The sequence below is a fragment of the Schistocerca cancellata genome, chromosome 5 (genome assembly GCF_023864275.1).
Source record: "Schistocerca cancellata isolate TAMUIC-IGC-003103 chromosome 5, iqSchCanc2.1, whole genome shotgun sequence".
Taxonomy (NCBI): domain Eukaryota; kingdom Metazoa; phylum Arthropoda; class Insecta; order Orthoptera; family Acrididae; genus Schistocerca; species Schistocerca cancellata.
The window spans coordinates 100705381-100722040 of NC_064630.1; positions in this window are offsets into that span (position 1 = coordinate 100705381).

The window sequence follows — 16660 nt, forward strand, 5'->3', positions numbered from 1 at the left end:
AGCTTTGAGTTCTTTGGAACGACTGACATGCTTCACTCAGTAATACAATATCACAATTTCTAAGGACACTTTCTGCACTGTAAAGATATCCAACAACTTTACTTTGTATTCAGTTTTATTAAGTAGTATTTGACAGCACATGACATGCATATTTCAACATTTATACATGTTTTTAAAGAATCCATAAATTATGTTGCATTTGCATCTATTAGTTCATCGTTTGCCTCCTGCAAACATTTGTGTATTCTGTTCTCAAGTCTTGCCATAATTCTAGTATGGCCATTTTCATAAAGAATTCTGAGCTTAGTTGTGACCAAGTCACCCAAGTGGGTAAACTGGTCCCTTTTTCTGCCTGCTAAAAATTGTCGCCAACTTTTCTTAAGGTCTGTAAAAGACCTTCTCGGTCTTCATCCAGGTCTCTCCTGGCTCCCTTCAGTGCACTTGATCTACCAGTTCCACTCTGACTTGGAGTGGCACAGGGTGACACGGTTGCAGATCCACTTCCATCAACTCCTCTTCCTGGTAGGGGCAAGCCTGTTCCATATGTTTTCGTCGCTGACGAAGCCTTTGGCCTAGAGGAAAATGTTGTGAAACCATTTCCAGGTCTGCATGAAAAAAATAGTTGGCAACGTATCTTTAGCTATAGAGCATGCAGAGCAAGAAGAGTAATAGAAAATGTATTTGGGATTATAAGTGCTGTTTACAGAGTGCTGAGGAAGAAAATGCTTCCCAGTCCGGGAAAGGCTACAGTGGTGGCACTAGCCTGTGTTTATTTACATAATTTTCTTCAAAACAGAAAATCTCAAAGGTATTGTCCAGCAGGAACATACGACAGAGAGGGAGATGATGGCAACGTAATACCTGCGTCCTGGAGGGACACCCCTACTGTGTTGGAGCCACTGCCCAGAACTGCCCGAAGAACTTCATTGCTGAATGACAAGAGAAGAGAATAAGCTGATTACTTCTGCAGTATTCAGGGCTCCATCCCATGGCATTATGGAAAATAAGTTCCACATCATTGTTAAATGATGACATAAAGGAATATGCTCTATTCTTCTGCAGCATTCAGGACTTCAAACCATAGCAGTATGGAGCATCATGTTTCTCAGTGAAATTGTAAATATTCACATTATGCAAAGCATTAGAACGAAAAAATGTTGCCAAATATATGATTAATAAAACAATATAACAAATTTACTTACTGGTACTACTTCATGTGTGCTCCTATGAGACAGTGGTTTGTAATTGTCTCTTATGAACTGCATACTTTCAAAAGCATAGCTTGTAGAGTGGTACACATTGCTTGTAGCACTGCCAGTTCCTTTGCTGCTTTTCCTTTTCGCTAACTCGCGACTATATTGGCTTTTTAAATTATGCCACTTGTCCTCACATTCCTTCCTTGACACGTTAAATGCCTTAGCAATTTCCTCCCACTCGTTGTACCTTTTCTGAGTGTTCTTATAGTCTCCTAGTTTCACATCCCATATACAGGGATGCCTTCACACTGCCTCTATAAAATGCAGTGTATTTTGTTTTGACCAAGAAGTCATGGAAAATTTTAAAGTATTACACGAGGGCACAACACACGACACAATACACATATAACTACACAACAAACGACAGTCGGCACCTTCAAAACTCAAACAGCTGCCAAAGAGCCTGGTACTACCCATGCGCTAATCGCCAAAATAAGCGGCAGGCGACAAGATGACAGGAAATTATAGTTCTGCGCATGCACGAGTTCTTCAAATGTCACTCATGCATGTCGCATATATGGCCAAAAAGCGATATACAAAATGTATACGCGACATGTATGGGCTCGAGGGTCCGCATACAAGTTCCGTGAATTTTTGTATCAGGTGATGTATCGCGACATGTCAAATTGACATGTCGCTCATACATGTCGCGATACATGTATCCCAGTGTAAACGTACCTTGATATCGGCTTGTATAGCTGTCCGCAGTTTTTTTTTTTTTTTTCGCGGGCATTGCATTCAACTGTTTGCACGCGCGAAGTGCACAAAGTTCATATACACAGAGTTGAGAGTTCACATTTGTACAAAAATTACTTTTATTCGGCTCAAATAGTTTGCAGCTTGCAGGGATAGGGTACATATTTGAGGAGGAAGACAGAAGTGCAAAAAACAAGAACCAAAGAAATGTGTGGGTCTGAAAAATATGAGTTCGAGGAGGAGGAATCTGGATTTTATATTTTAGAAAGTCGAAGAATCAGTTTTCTTTTTTTTTCATTTGTTACGTCAAATTGAAACCAGACTCACTAAAAGGAACACAGTGTTACACGCTGCCATCACCGTGAAATATTGGTTTGTTTAAGGTTAAGTTTATTTGTTAGGCCAATGCAAACTTTTGTGCAATAGTCGTATCTCCTTCAGTACCTTTCCCTTCAAGATTTATAGATTTTCTTTAAGCTTTGTATGAAGATTTTAACAGTTCGAGTGCCTTATTTGTACTGGGTTAGCTGATGAAACCACACAAATATTAACCCCTGATGCTTGCATCAGAGCTACTAAAAATAAGTCCGCCACAAACAAACATTAAAGCAAAGAACTTGCAGTGTCTGAAGGTTTCAGTCCACTTCGTTACAAAACGCTACAAATGCCTGACAACAATAAATAAATTCCACCTACTAATCAATGTGATTCTAGCTACAATACATTTTTCACTTTACAAGCTGCAGCCATACTGTAATCCATTTCATTGTTAAATATTAAATGCCATACTGGTATGTATAAAAATCCATTTTATAAGTGTAGTACAGGGCAACTAATTTAGTGCGCTCATGTCGTATAATTCAGTCTCCTGCCTCACTGTTTCAATTAATCTTTCATCATTTATTATAAATTTTAACAAAAGAAATAACGAAACGAAACAATTTATAACAATTAACGAACAAAATACAACTGAAATCAACCACGGAAACCATAACGAAATGAAATATGAAGATCTGCGTATGGCCGTGTATCGGGAGGGAATGGGCGTGGGGTCACTTGATCGACAACGGACGAATGACTTCAGCCATCAAAACTTTCTTCCCGAGAAACCTGTCGGTGCCTTGGGGTGAAGTGACAGGAACAAAGCTCCAGGCCCCGGTGGAATCCCTGTTAGATACTGTACTGATTTTGTTGCTGAATTATCCTCTCTTCTCGTTACGATCTGCCCCTCAAACAAAAAACCGTGCTAGTTCTTGGAAAAAGGCACAGGTCGCATCCGTCTGCAAGATGGGTAGTAGGAGTGATCCACATAACTACCGTCCAATATCCTTGACATCGAGTTGTTGTACAACCGTAAGCCCGGTTCACCCACGCAAAAAAAGTGTCGCCACAGTTCGTGGCATACTGCAGTTGTATGTGCTAACTTCCAGTTTGTATTGGCGCAACTTAAGAGACGCAACATTTGTCATGCCACAAAAAGTTGAACTTGGTTGTACTTTGTTGCGCCACTTTCCTTCCGTTACTGCTCCCTGACAGCAGTATTTCCAACCAAGAGCATTCTGTTGTAGTTATCGTGGAGTAATTGCTGCTGTACTCCATTCGATTTCAGTGTGTTTTCATTTTATTTGTAATAAAAGTGATCACAGTGGTAGCCGGTAAAATTTTACAGCTTCTGCAACAGCAAGAGGAGCAACATAGTTTGATTTCTGGAGCAGAGAGAGTGAAAGAGAGTGCGTGCGTGTGTGTGTGTGTGTGTGTGTGTGTGTGTGTGTGTGTGTGTGGATAGGGGGGAGGGGCAATATTTGCAAACCAGTGACGCATGCCACAACTTACAAGGTTTTTGGATGAATAAATAAATAAACTTGATACATGGAACAAAGAAAGTAAGTTATATAAACTTCGTGGTTTGTGAGACCAAACATCATATAAACTACGGATTATATGCACGAAAAAGCTGTCAAGTGTGGTGTGGTAGCTGCTAAACTTTAGAATCAGTTATTCGAAATGCCTATATCAACGAGTACAATAAGATTCTAAAATCTTAGAAGAGTGGCATGTCTGCAGATGATATTTACGCGCCATCTGTTGGTTAGTTTGCCATTGCAGGCGGTATTTTCGTCTCTGAGTGTTATTTCTTTTATAAATGTGTTTGTGGCTCCTGACTTGTCCTTATGCGAAATCTATTTTCGGATCAAATATTTGGGTTTCGTCTTCCTTGTATTTAACCGTTGTCACAACTGTAACGCCATAACCTGCACTATAACATTCATACCCGCCCACATGATTTCAATTGACGTGATATTGAAGGCTGTGCAACAAAATAGAATTTGTGCTGCCTTGTGTAAATGGTAGCTCAAGATGCCACTACAGAAAGCCACGACCTGTGATACCACAGTAATTGCGAGTGTGATCCCAGTTTTAGAACTTATTCTCGGCTCAACCAATATGACCTCAATGATAACCAGCATGGATTTCGAAAACATTGATCACGTGAAACCCAACTCGCACTTTTATCACATGACATACTGAAAGCTTTGGATCAAAGCAGTCAGGTGGATGCTGATGCTGTATTTCTTGAATTCCGAAACGCATTTTACTCAGTAACACACCTAAGCTTATTGTCACAAGTATGATCATACGGGGTAGCAAGTGAAATTTGTGACTGGATTGAGAACCTTTTGGTAGGAAGGGTGGAGCATGTTTTCTTGGGTGGAGAGTCATCGTATAATGTAGAAGTAACTTTACGTAAGTCTCAGGGAAGGGTGTTAGGACCCTTGGTGTTCATGTTGTATACTAATCACCTTGCAGACATTATTAACAGTAAAATCGGGATTTTTGCAGACGTTGAAGTTTTATATAATGGAGTACCATCTGAAAGAAGCTGCATAAATATTGTCATATGTTGATAAGATTTCAAAGAGGTGAAGAGACTGGCAACTTTCTTTAAATGCTCAGAAATGCAAAATGTTGCCCTTCTTCAAGAGAAAAAAACATAGTATCCTATGGACTATAATATCAGAGAGTCACTGTTGGAATTGGCCAAATCATACAAATACCTGGGTGTAACACTTTGAAGGGATATGAAATGGAATGATCACATAGGTTCAGTTGTGGGTAAATCAAGTGGTAGACTTCGGTTTTTGGTAGAATACTAGGGAAATGCAACCAGTCTACAAAGGAGACTACTTACCAATCACTCCTGTGATCGGTTCTAGAATATTGCTCAAATGTGTGGAAGTCATACCAGATAGGACTAACAGGGGATATTGATCGTATACAGAGAAGGGCAGTACAAATGGTCACAGGTTTGTTTAACCCGTAAGAGAGTGTCACAGAGATACTGATGGACCCTACATATTGCTCACATAGGGACCGTGAGGATATGGTTAGAATAATTCCTGCATGCACAGAGGCTTTCAAGCAATCATTTTTCCACACTCCATGCGTGAATGGAACAGGAAGAAATCCTAATAACTGGTACAATGGGACATACCCTCTCCCATGCACTTCAAAGTGGTTTGCAGAGTATAGATGTAGATATAGTGACCTGGAAAACATATGGATTTAAAAAAAATTAAAAATCTCTTTTTACTGGAATTTTAGCCGGGTACACACACTCAATTAATGTGGTGCCACCACTTGTGGTTTTCTGTAATGGCATTACGAGTTACCATGCACACAGGATGCCACAAATTCTATGTAGTTGCACAGCTTTTAATATGGAGTCAACTGAAATCATATGGGTGGGTATGAGTGTTATAGTGAGAGTTATGGTATTAGCGCTGTGATAAGAGTTAAATTTAAGGAAGAAGAAACCCAAAAGTTGGATCCAAAAAGAAACAAACATTACGAAGTTCGTCATACCTCTGATGCTTTATATCTTTCGCACGAAATACAAGTTGAATCTGTGCTGTGTAAAAATGTTATCTTCCTCTCAGTATTTTATATGTTGATATTCGAGTATGTAATGAAACTATTAGCTAGTCGGAAATAAATAATCTTAAGGTTATGGGATACGTGATTTTACTGCAGAAAATCAAACATGGGTTGCTGTTCTTGAAGTTCTAGAAGATGCAAAAGTGTATCTGATGACCACCGTTTTCACTTTTTTCGATAATAAGATGAAAACACACTGAAATGTAAAGGAGCACAGCAGCAATTGCTCTGTGATAAATGAGACAGAATGCTTGCATTTAGAAATCTGCCACCAGTGAGAAGTAGTGGAAGGAAAGTGGTGCAACAAAGTACAACCAAGTTCAACTTTCAGAGGCATGACAAAAGTTATTTCTCTTGCGTTGCGCCACTAAAAACTGTGAGCCCACACACGCAACTGCATTACAACTGCAGTTTGCCATTAGCTTTGTTTACACTTTGTTTGCATGTGTGAACCTAGCTTTATTGGAGGAATAGATGACATTCTGCTGATCAAAATATCTATCTAACTGAACATATTAGCCATTTAATGATAGATGAACATGGTAACCAGAAATTGGTTATGGCATTGAAATAAAACATTTTCAAAAGTGATGGTGGATGGTTGAGTCACTCACAAGCTATGATAAATGGGCACAGAGTAGCCGAGATTCAACATGGATAAAATAATGATGTCAGGTTATTCTCATTGTATTTTATGTATTTTATTGATCCACAATATTGTACAACTCCAACTGCCGTGCCTTGTCTAAGGCATCACTGTAGTTGTGTGTTTGAACCCGGATTAAATTAAGGTTTCCAGAGCCTTCGATTACTTACATGAGCATTCCCCCACCACCACTGGCGAAAGTCAACTTACAAGTGGAGACATCCTACATGCACATTGCCATCACACCTTACACACATAAGCTTTGAAAGTTAATATCCACTTAACTTTCTTAAGAGTCCCACACATGAGCGATGGATCACAGCAATCTGTCACATATGATATTGCTGCAACTGGTCGCATGCCTTGACACCGCCACACACAAACGATTTGCAGAGCATTTCCTGTCAGTCCATTATTATGAACGCCACTGTGTTGAGAAGTTATCGTCTGGAAAATCGACTGTTTAGCAGCAGTAGGTATCCCCAAACAAAAAATAAATAAAAAATACAGGAACTGGAATTTATTAAACTTGTTTTGAAACTATTTCTTCCAGTTAGTAACTGTAGACCATTTTACATAATATGTAGCATTTTTCATTGACACCAGTGGGTTGTGTACATCTTACTACAAGGTTAATGAAATTCATTTTTCGTTTATTGGTATTTTTTCATTTATTTATTTATTCTTGCCCATGGAGTCCAGTTGATAGTTTTCAGTTGAGTGTGTAGGGCATGTCATACAATGTTGGATATGCAATAAATGTACAGTAAAGAAAACAGGATTACATTGTGCACGCACATATGAGGTCATTACTGTTTTATGTCACAAGATAACAACTGATATTTAATGTAGTATTTCATACTCATTCATACTGCATACACATTTCTCTGTAAGGTACACTTTTAAACAATATTTAAATCAATTTAATTCCTTTATCTCCTTAATGACTTTGGTAGCTTGTTAAAAACCTTTTACCTACTTTATAGCTTAACTTCAAGTATTTACACAATTTATTTTACCATCTCAGTGTCTCAATAGAAATGTTCATGTCTATGTAGGCTTCCACATTCAGAGTCAGTTGACATACAACTTTTCTGAGTATCGTTCCATGTCATAATGTAAACAACTTTGCTCAGAAAACTTTTATATCTGTAGGAATGTTTTCAGTATCAGTACTTCTGATTACCATAAACCTTGTTATAAATTTTATAAGAAAAAGACTATGAGAAGTGAGAAGGAACTTGAGTGTAGCTTGACTACCACTTAATATTACAGTTGATCATTCTGTTTGAAAGTTAAAACTTGTTAACAATGCATGTAATTCTTGATGAATAACCCGATATCATCTGGAGAAGCCCAGTGTACAGGGATACTTTTATCAACTTCCCAAAAAGTCTACTTCTGCATCACAAGTTTAAAAATGCTAACCACTGCAAAAACTGAGGGTGCATTTTGTATTACTTCTTAATATAAATGGCAGCTCTGTACTCCATGTTTCACAGTAGGTCATGGTCTACATCTACATCTACATCTATACTCCGCGAGCCACCTTACGGTGTGTGGCGGAGGGTACTTATTGTACCACTATCTGATCCCCCCTTCCCTGTTCCATTCACGAATTGTGCGTGGGAAGAACGACTGCTTGTAAGTCTCCGTATTTGCTCTAATTTCTCGGATCTTTTCGTTGTGATCATTACGCGAGATATATGTGGGCGGTAGTAATATGTTGCCCATCTCTTCCCGGAATGTGCTCTCTCGTAATTTCGATAATAAACCTCTCCGTATTGCGTAACGCCTTTCTTGAAGTGTCCGCCACTGGAGCTTGTTCAGCATCTCCGTAACGCTCTCGCGCTGACTAAATGTCCCCATGACGAATCGCGCTGCTTTTCGCTGGATCATGTCTATCTCTTCTATTAATCCAACCTGGTAAGGGTCCCATACTGATGAGCAATACTCAAGAATCGGACGAACAAGCGTTTTGTAAGCTACTTCTTTCGTCGATGAGTCACATTTTCTTAGAATTCTTCCTATGAATCTCAACCTGGCACCTGCTTTTCCCACTATTTGTTTTATGTGATCATTCCACTTCAGATCGCTCCGGATAGTAACTCCTAAGTATTTTACAGTCGTTACCGCTTCCAATGATTTACCACCTATGGCATAATCGTACTGGAATGGATTTCTGCCCCTATGTATGCGCATTATATTACATTTATCTACGTTTAGGGAAAGCTGCCAGCTGTCGCACCATGCATTAATCCTCTGCAGGTCTTCCTGGAGTACATACGAGTCTTCTGATGTTGCTACTTTCTTGTAGACAACCGTGTCATCTGCAAATAGCCTCACGGAGCTACCGATGTTGTCAACTAAGTCATTTATGTATATTGTAAACAATAAAGGTCCTATCACGCTTCCTTGCGGTACTCCCGAAATTACCTCTACATCTGCAGATTTTGAACCGTTAAGAATGACATGTTGTGTTCTTTCTTCTAGGAAATCCTGAATCCAATCACAAACCTGGTCCGATATTCCGTAAGCTCGTATTTTTTTCATTAAACGTAAGTGCGGAACCGTATCAAATGCCTTCCTGAAGTCCAGGAATACGGCATCAATCTGCTCGCCAGTGTCTACGGCACTGTGAATTTCTTGGGCAAATAGGGCGAGCTGAGTTTCACATGATCTCTGTTTGCGGAATCCATGTTGGTTATGATGAAGGAGATTTGTATTATCTAAGAACGTCATAATACGAGAACACAAAACATGTTCCATTATTCTACAACAGATTGACGTAAGCGAAATAGGCCTATAATTATTCGCATCTGATTTATGACCCTTCTTGAAAATGGGAACGACCTGCGCTTTCTTCCAGTCGCTAGGTACTTTACGTTCTTCCAGCGATCTACGATAAATTGCTGATAGAAAGGGGGCAAGTTCTTTAGCATAATCACTGTAGAATCTTAAGGGTATCTCGTCTGGTCCGGATGCTTTTCCGCTACTAAGTGATAGCAGTTGTTTTTCAATTCCGATATCGTTTATTTCAATATTTTCCATTTTGGCGTCCGTGCGACGGCTGAAGTCAGGGACCGTGTTACGATTTTCCGCAGTGAAACAGTTTCGGAACACTGAATTCAGTATTTCTGCCTTTCTTCGGTCGTCCTCTGTTTCGGTGCCATCGTGGTCAACGAGTGACTGAATAGGGGATTTAGATCCGCTTACCGATTTTACATATGACCAAAACTTTTTAGGGTTCTTGTTTAGATTGTTTGCCAATGTTTTATGTTCGAATTCGTTGAATGCTTCTCTCATTGCTCTCTTTACGCTCTTTTTCGCTTCGTTCAGCTTTTCATTATCAGCTATGATTCGACTACTCTTAAACCTATGATGAAGCTTTCTTTGTTTCCGTAGTACCTTTCGTACATGATTGTTATACCACGGTGGATCTTTCCCCTCGCTTTGAACCTTAGTCGGTACGAACTTATCTAAGGCGTACTGGACGATGTTTCTGAATTTTTTCCATTTTTGTTCCACATCATCTTCCTCAGAAATGAACGTTTGATGGTGGTCACTCAGATATTCTGCGATTTGTGCCCTATCACTCTTGTTAAGCAAATATATTTTCCTTCCTTTCTTGGCATTTCTTATTACACTTGTAGTCATTGATGCAACCACTGACTTATGATCACTGATACCCTCTTCTACATTCACGGAGTCGAAAAGTTCCGGTCTATTTGTTGCTATGAGGTCTAAAACGTTAGCTTCACGAGTTGGTTCTCTAACTATCTGCTCGAAGTAATTCTCGGACAAGGCAGTCAGGATAATGTCACAAGAGTCTCTGTCCCTGGCTCCAGTTCTGATTGTGTGACTATCCCATTCTATACCTGGTAGATTGAAGTCTCCCCCTATTACAATAGTATGATCACGAAACTTCTTCACGATGTTCTGCAGGTTCTCTCTGAGGCGCTCAACTACTACGGTTGCTGATGCAGGTGGTCTATAGAAGCATCCGACTATCATATCTGACCCACCTTTGATACTTAGCTTAACCCAGATTATTTCACATTCGCATTCGCTAATAACTTCACTGGATATTATTGAATTCTTTACTGCTATAAATACTCCTCCACCATTGGCGTTTATCCTATCCTTGCGGTATATATTCCATTCTGTGTCTAGGATTTCGTTACTGTTCACTTCCGGTTTTAACCAACTTTCCGTTCCTAATACTATATGCGCACTATTTCCTTCAATAAGAGATACTAATTCAGGAACCTTGCCCTGGATACTCCTGCAGTTTACCAATATTACGTTAACTTTTCCTGTTTTTGGTCTCTGAGGACGGACGTTCTTTATCAACGATGATAATGTCCTCTCTGGTAAGCCGTCAGGTATTTTATCGTTTCGCCCAAGGGGGGGTCCCTCTAACCTAAAAAACCCCCGTGTGCACGCCACACGTACTCTGCTACCCTAGTAGCTGCTTCCGGTGTGTAGTGCACGCCTGACCTATCTAGGGGGGCCCTGAATAACTATGAATTCTAATGTGATGTTATTACTCAACATGGGCAAAGTGGAATGAAATAAAACTTAACAACTACAGAAACGAATTGCAGCCATATTGCCACATTTGCTGCTTTACATCCAGGTAGCCATATTTCATGCACAAATCACATGTGAACCTCAAAATGCTTGGGATTTCCATGCAGTCAGCAATGGATTTTTGCGATTTACCCACACAAGTGAGACCCATGAAGTAATCATACGATCGCTGCAATCCATTGCTTGTATGTGGGCTCTTTAAAAGCACTTTTCCAACTAAGGAGAAAATATTTTGTAAAATGGAAAAATGTTCTTAAATTGTGTGATAGGAAATTCATTCTGGCATTCAACAATTCCTTATAAGCACTTATTTGTAATAAAATAACACAGCATTCTTTAAATTGATGTATAGATTAGAAAAATATTGTAACTGGGAGTATGAAGTTGTTGAGGTTCATATTACTGCTGAATAGACAAAATTGTACAGGGATTTTTTTTTATTTCACCATTATGGGAACAGTTTCTCTCTTTAGTCATCGAGTGCAGTGGAAATAAGAAATTTATTTGCTCTTTATGAATTTAAAGCTACTTTTCAGCCTAATTAAAATGCTATGTAAGTACAACAGTGTTTCTACTGCTGCAACCACTGAATAATAACTGTTCTGGACAGCAGTAGAAAGTTTGGTTACAAAATTAAGTACTGTATTGGTAAGGGAAGCATCATGTTTATGTCGCCCACAAGCTATCAGATTCTTAACTACCTCTAAAAATAAAAACAAAGTAGAATTGTTGAGACAAAAACCTGTTGTATGTAGCATCGAAGTACTGTACTTAACATAAAGTTTTAGAAATAGTGCTGTCTGGAACACATGTACTGCAGTGATGAAAATGAATTTCGTCCTCGGCAGGTAGTTCCCTTATTAGCTTATTGAATATCTCCAAACGATTTCTACAAATACCTATCGTTGTATCCAGTATTTATGTGCCCATTTTTTCTTCGCCAACCTCATCCTAAGTTCTATTCCACACCCGCCATAGTCATAAGAAATAGCAACACTGTGAAGACAGCCTCTTGAAATTATGCAGTTCTATGTTATGAGACATCCAGATTGTGAATGTTCGGCTTTCTTTGCAGTGAGGTCTGCTACTTTTGTTAAACTTTGTCTCTAAACGTCCAAAGATCGCTAGTCTGTCTCTAAAGGTAAGTTTTCTGACTGATATGTTTTTATAGAAACGACATTTAAATACAACATACGAGAATGAGGCCAAATAGAAAACATGCTAGTTAAGAGTAGTTTGTTAACTACAGGAAATGTGTATTACTGTTAGTTAAACGACATTTTTCAGATGCCAGACACGTGTTATGCTCCAGGATGTCCAAACAGGTACCGTTCCAGTGGTGGTCAAAGCTACATCACGTTATTCTGGTTCCCAGGAGATAAGGACAAACACTGTGAATGGTTGAAAGCAATTCCAGGAAAATACTGGTTCCCTTCCGAGAGTTCTGTGGTATGTGTTAATCAGTTGAAAGAAGAGGACAGAATAAACTTTGAAATGTTTAAGGATATGCTAGGAAATAGGCAGAAATACCTAAGATCTCGACCAAAATCAAGAGACGGCGTAATACCAAGAGTTTTCGCCAATATATCTCATTATTTAAATAAAACATCTAAAACTGACTCTGGGAAAAAACCCAGTGAAAGAAGACCTAAATGAGAGGAACATCTTCATAAGAGAAACGAAGAGCAGCTTGCGGAAGATGTGATAAAAAGTGTCACTGATTTGTATAAAAATATAGATAGTGTCATGTGGTGCGATACTGTAATGAATGATTCTACATGTTTCTATGGGTTATCAGTGGGAAGCATTCAAAAAATTCAAGTTAGTGTAAAGATTGTTAGTTGTATGTACGTTCAAGTATCTGTTGGCAATAATATTGTAATGTCCATGAGGTGTCAAGGATAGCGCCTCTAAATTTGGAAATAAACCGGTGGTCACTATTAGAGAACTTTCTGTAGAGGTATGTAACAACTGAAACGTCCAGTGAAAGTTGTGAACTTGATTGTATCACAAAATTAAAAAACTCTGTTGCAAATTTGAAGAAAAATTTTACTGAAGAAATGGAAACACTATTTATGTCAGTTTCCTCTGTGACCAAATTATATTATGTGATAAGAAAAAGAAAAGCTACTCTGTCAGTAAGTAGTTATGCTAGATCTAAGGGCAACTCCATAACTACAGAAATAGCACTGACAACAGAAACATTAGCAGATTCAGAGGAAACAAGAAACTTACGAAAAAAACCTTGAAGATCACATCTGGATGCCATCTGTCTATTCCAGTAATAGAAGATCACATTACATCTGAGAGTATAACTCCAGTCATCCAGAAGACTATGACATCAGCATCCAGGAAACACTGACCTGCAGCACACAACCAGGACTTAAGTGGTGACACATGACAAATACCCATAGACAATATATCAAGCCCTCTTGGCCAAAAAGTCACCAAGTCCAAAATTAAATTAAAACTTAGTTGTATTTGAGCGGAATGTGCAATCATCACCAAGTAAAGTAGATGATATTCAAGAATTATTTGAAAATGAATCAAAAAAGCCGGCAGAGGTGGCCGAGCGGTTCTAGGCGCTACAGTCTGGAACCGCGCGACCGCTACAGTCACAGGTTCGAATCCTGCCTCGGGCACGGATGTGTATGTCCTTAGTTTAGTTAGGTTTAAATAGTACTAAGTTCTAGGGGACTGATAACCTCTGAAGTTAAGTCCCATAATGCTCAGAGCCATTTGAACCATTTTTGAATCAAAAAAATAAACTACATCATTATTATCCGCTTTGTACCTTATTTGTAACACACCTACACCATACCCGAATTCAACACTGGTGATTCTGACAAATCTTCTTGACCACATATAACATAAAATTAACGCCGATACAGTTGTCATACTATGAAAAAGCGATCCACAAGTAATGGTCGTGTGCCGAAATTCACGCACCATACCGAAGTTTTCTGTTCTGGAAAGTGTAGTGCTTCTCAACCGACTCCTCAGTCACTACAGTGATGTGTACTGCAAGTGATGTGCTTCAATACTTCGCTTCAACTTATGATACTAGTGCTGAACAGTTAAAAGCAACATATGATCTACTGTGGCACCTCATTGCTCTTCTGGCCATACAGAAATACTACATAACTGGTGAAATGCAACATCCCAAATCCTCAGATTTGGGTTCGTCCGCCACAGATACTGTGTTTTCCACATCCACACAAATTAGTTCTACCTGCATCTGGTGCTGCCAGCTACCCAGATTTCAGACACTCGCACTGTGCTGTGGAGGAATCCGGAGCTTACTCAACTTCGCCTGGACCAACCTCAAGACTGGTCTGCATTTGTTGATAACTCATTTGTAGCGACTGGCACCACAAATGGACAACTACGCATAGAACGTTCCGTGGAATGCCAACAATGTTTCACATTGTTAACGACAATGCTGACCGCCAAGCAGCCTCAAAATGCTAACTTCCACACAATGGTCATGCTCGACCGACTTAACCTGGTCACTCCTGTCTCCGTCAGTACTGCATCTGGCTGTAGTGATGACCTTATGGCATCAACAAAGTATCACATCCAAGCCATCTGTGCTGCGCCCATGCCTACACGGAATACCGCTAACAATGCTGCACCCACACCTTTGCAGAATATCTCTAATTTGCAACGTGCTCGTGCCTGCACCAATTAGCACTGAGCATGCTGCTCTCATGCCTGTGCAGAACATTGCCAGCCAAGCCCTGCCCATCCAGCCACAACACCAACCAAGTGTGTCCCGACTGAGCAAGACCACTTCTATCGGAATCATGCAACATACATCACAGCCACTTCTCGACACAATGACTGTCACACAGCCAAAAAAAACGACTGTGAGTCAATGTTCACCATGTTCACGCAAGAGTAGTCTGCCAACACTTCATGCGACTGTCGCCAGTCTTTCGACTACTCGACAGCGCCCGTAACAATTTCACCTATTCTGTTGGCCTTGACACTCCACACAGTAGCAAATCTTCTCTCACCCTACAGACAGTGACTGCTACCGGGTTCAAATTTCTGATCACGCACATGAACATGATCTCATCGACTTGAATTCTAGTATTCTATGAGACTTCCACTTCCGCTTGATCCACTTGTGAGGACCGCATTTTCAACCAAGCCCTCTGCCTATGCAAATGTAAACGAGATGTGGCTCAAATTCAAAGCTATAGTAGCAACAGCAATTGAGAGATTCATACCTCATAAATTGGTAAGAGATTAAACTGATTCCCCATGGTACACAAAACAGGTCCGAACGCTGTTGCAGAGGCCACGGAAAAAGCATGCAAAGTTCAGAAGAACGCGAAATCCCGAAGATTGGTTAAAATTTACAGACACGCGAAATTTGGCACGGCTTCAATGCGAGATGCCTTTAATAGGTTCCACAACGAAACATTGTCTCGAAATTTGGTAGAAAATCGGAAGAAATTCTGGTCGTATGTAAAGTTCACAAGCGGCAAGACGCAGTCAATACCTTCGCTGCGCAGTGCCGATGGTACTGTTACCGACGACTGTGCCGCTAAAGCCGAGTTATTGAACGCAGTTTTCCGAAATTCCTTCACCAGAGAAGACGAATGAAATATTCCAGAATTTGAAACACGAACAGCTGCTAGCATGAGTTTCTTAGAAGTAGATACCTTAGTGGTTGCGAAGCAACTCAAATCGCTTGATACGGGCAAGTCTTCAGGTCCAGATTGTATACCGATTAGGTTCCTTTCAGATTACGCTGATACAATAGCTCCCTACTTAGCAATCATATACAACCGCTCGCTCACCGATAGATCTGTACCTACAGATTGGAAAATTGCCCAAGTCGCACCAGTGTTTAAGAAGGGTAGTAGGAGTAATCCACCGAACTACAGACCTATATCATTGACGTCGGTTTGCAGTAGGGTTTTGGAGCATATACTGTATTCAAACATTATGAATCATCTCGAAGGGAACGATTAATTGATACATAATCAGCATGGTTTCAGAAAACATCGTTCTTGTGCAACGCAGCTAGCTCTTTATTCGCACGAAGTAATGGCCGCTATCGACAGGGGATCTCAAGTTGATTCCGTATTTCTAGATTTCCGGAAAGCTTTTGACACTGTTCCTCACAAGTGACTTCTAATCAAGCTGCGGGTCTATGTGGTATCGTCTCAGTTGTGCGACTGGATTCGTGATTTCCTGTCAGGAAGGTCGCAGTTCGTAGTAATAGACGGCAAATCATCGAGTAAAACTGAAGTGATATCAGGTGTTCCCCAGGGAAGCGTCCTGGGACCTCTGCTGTTCATGATCTATATAAATGACTTGGATGACAATCTGAGCAGTTCTCTTAGGTTGTTCGCAGATGATGCTGTAATTTACCGTCTAGTAAGGTCATCCGAAGACCAGTATCAGTTGCAAAGTGATTTAGGAAAGATTGCTGTATGGTGTGGCAGGTGGCAGTTAACGCTAAATAACGATAAGTGTGAGGTTATCCACATGAGTTCGAAAAGAAATCCGTTGGAAT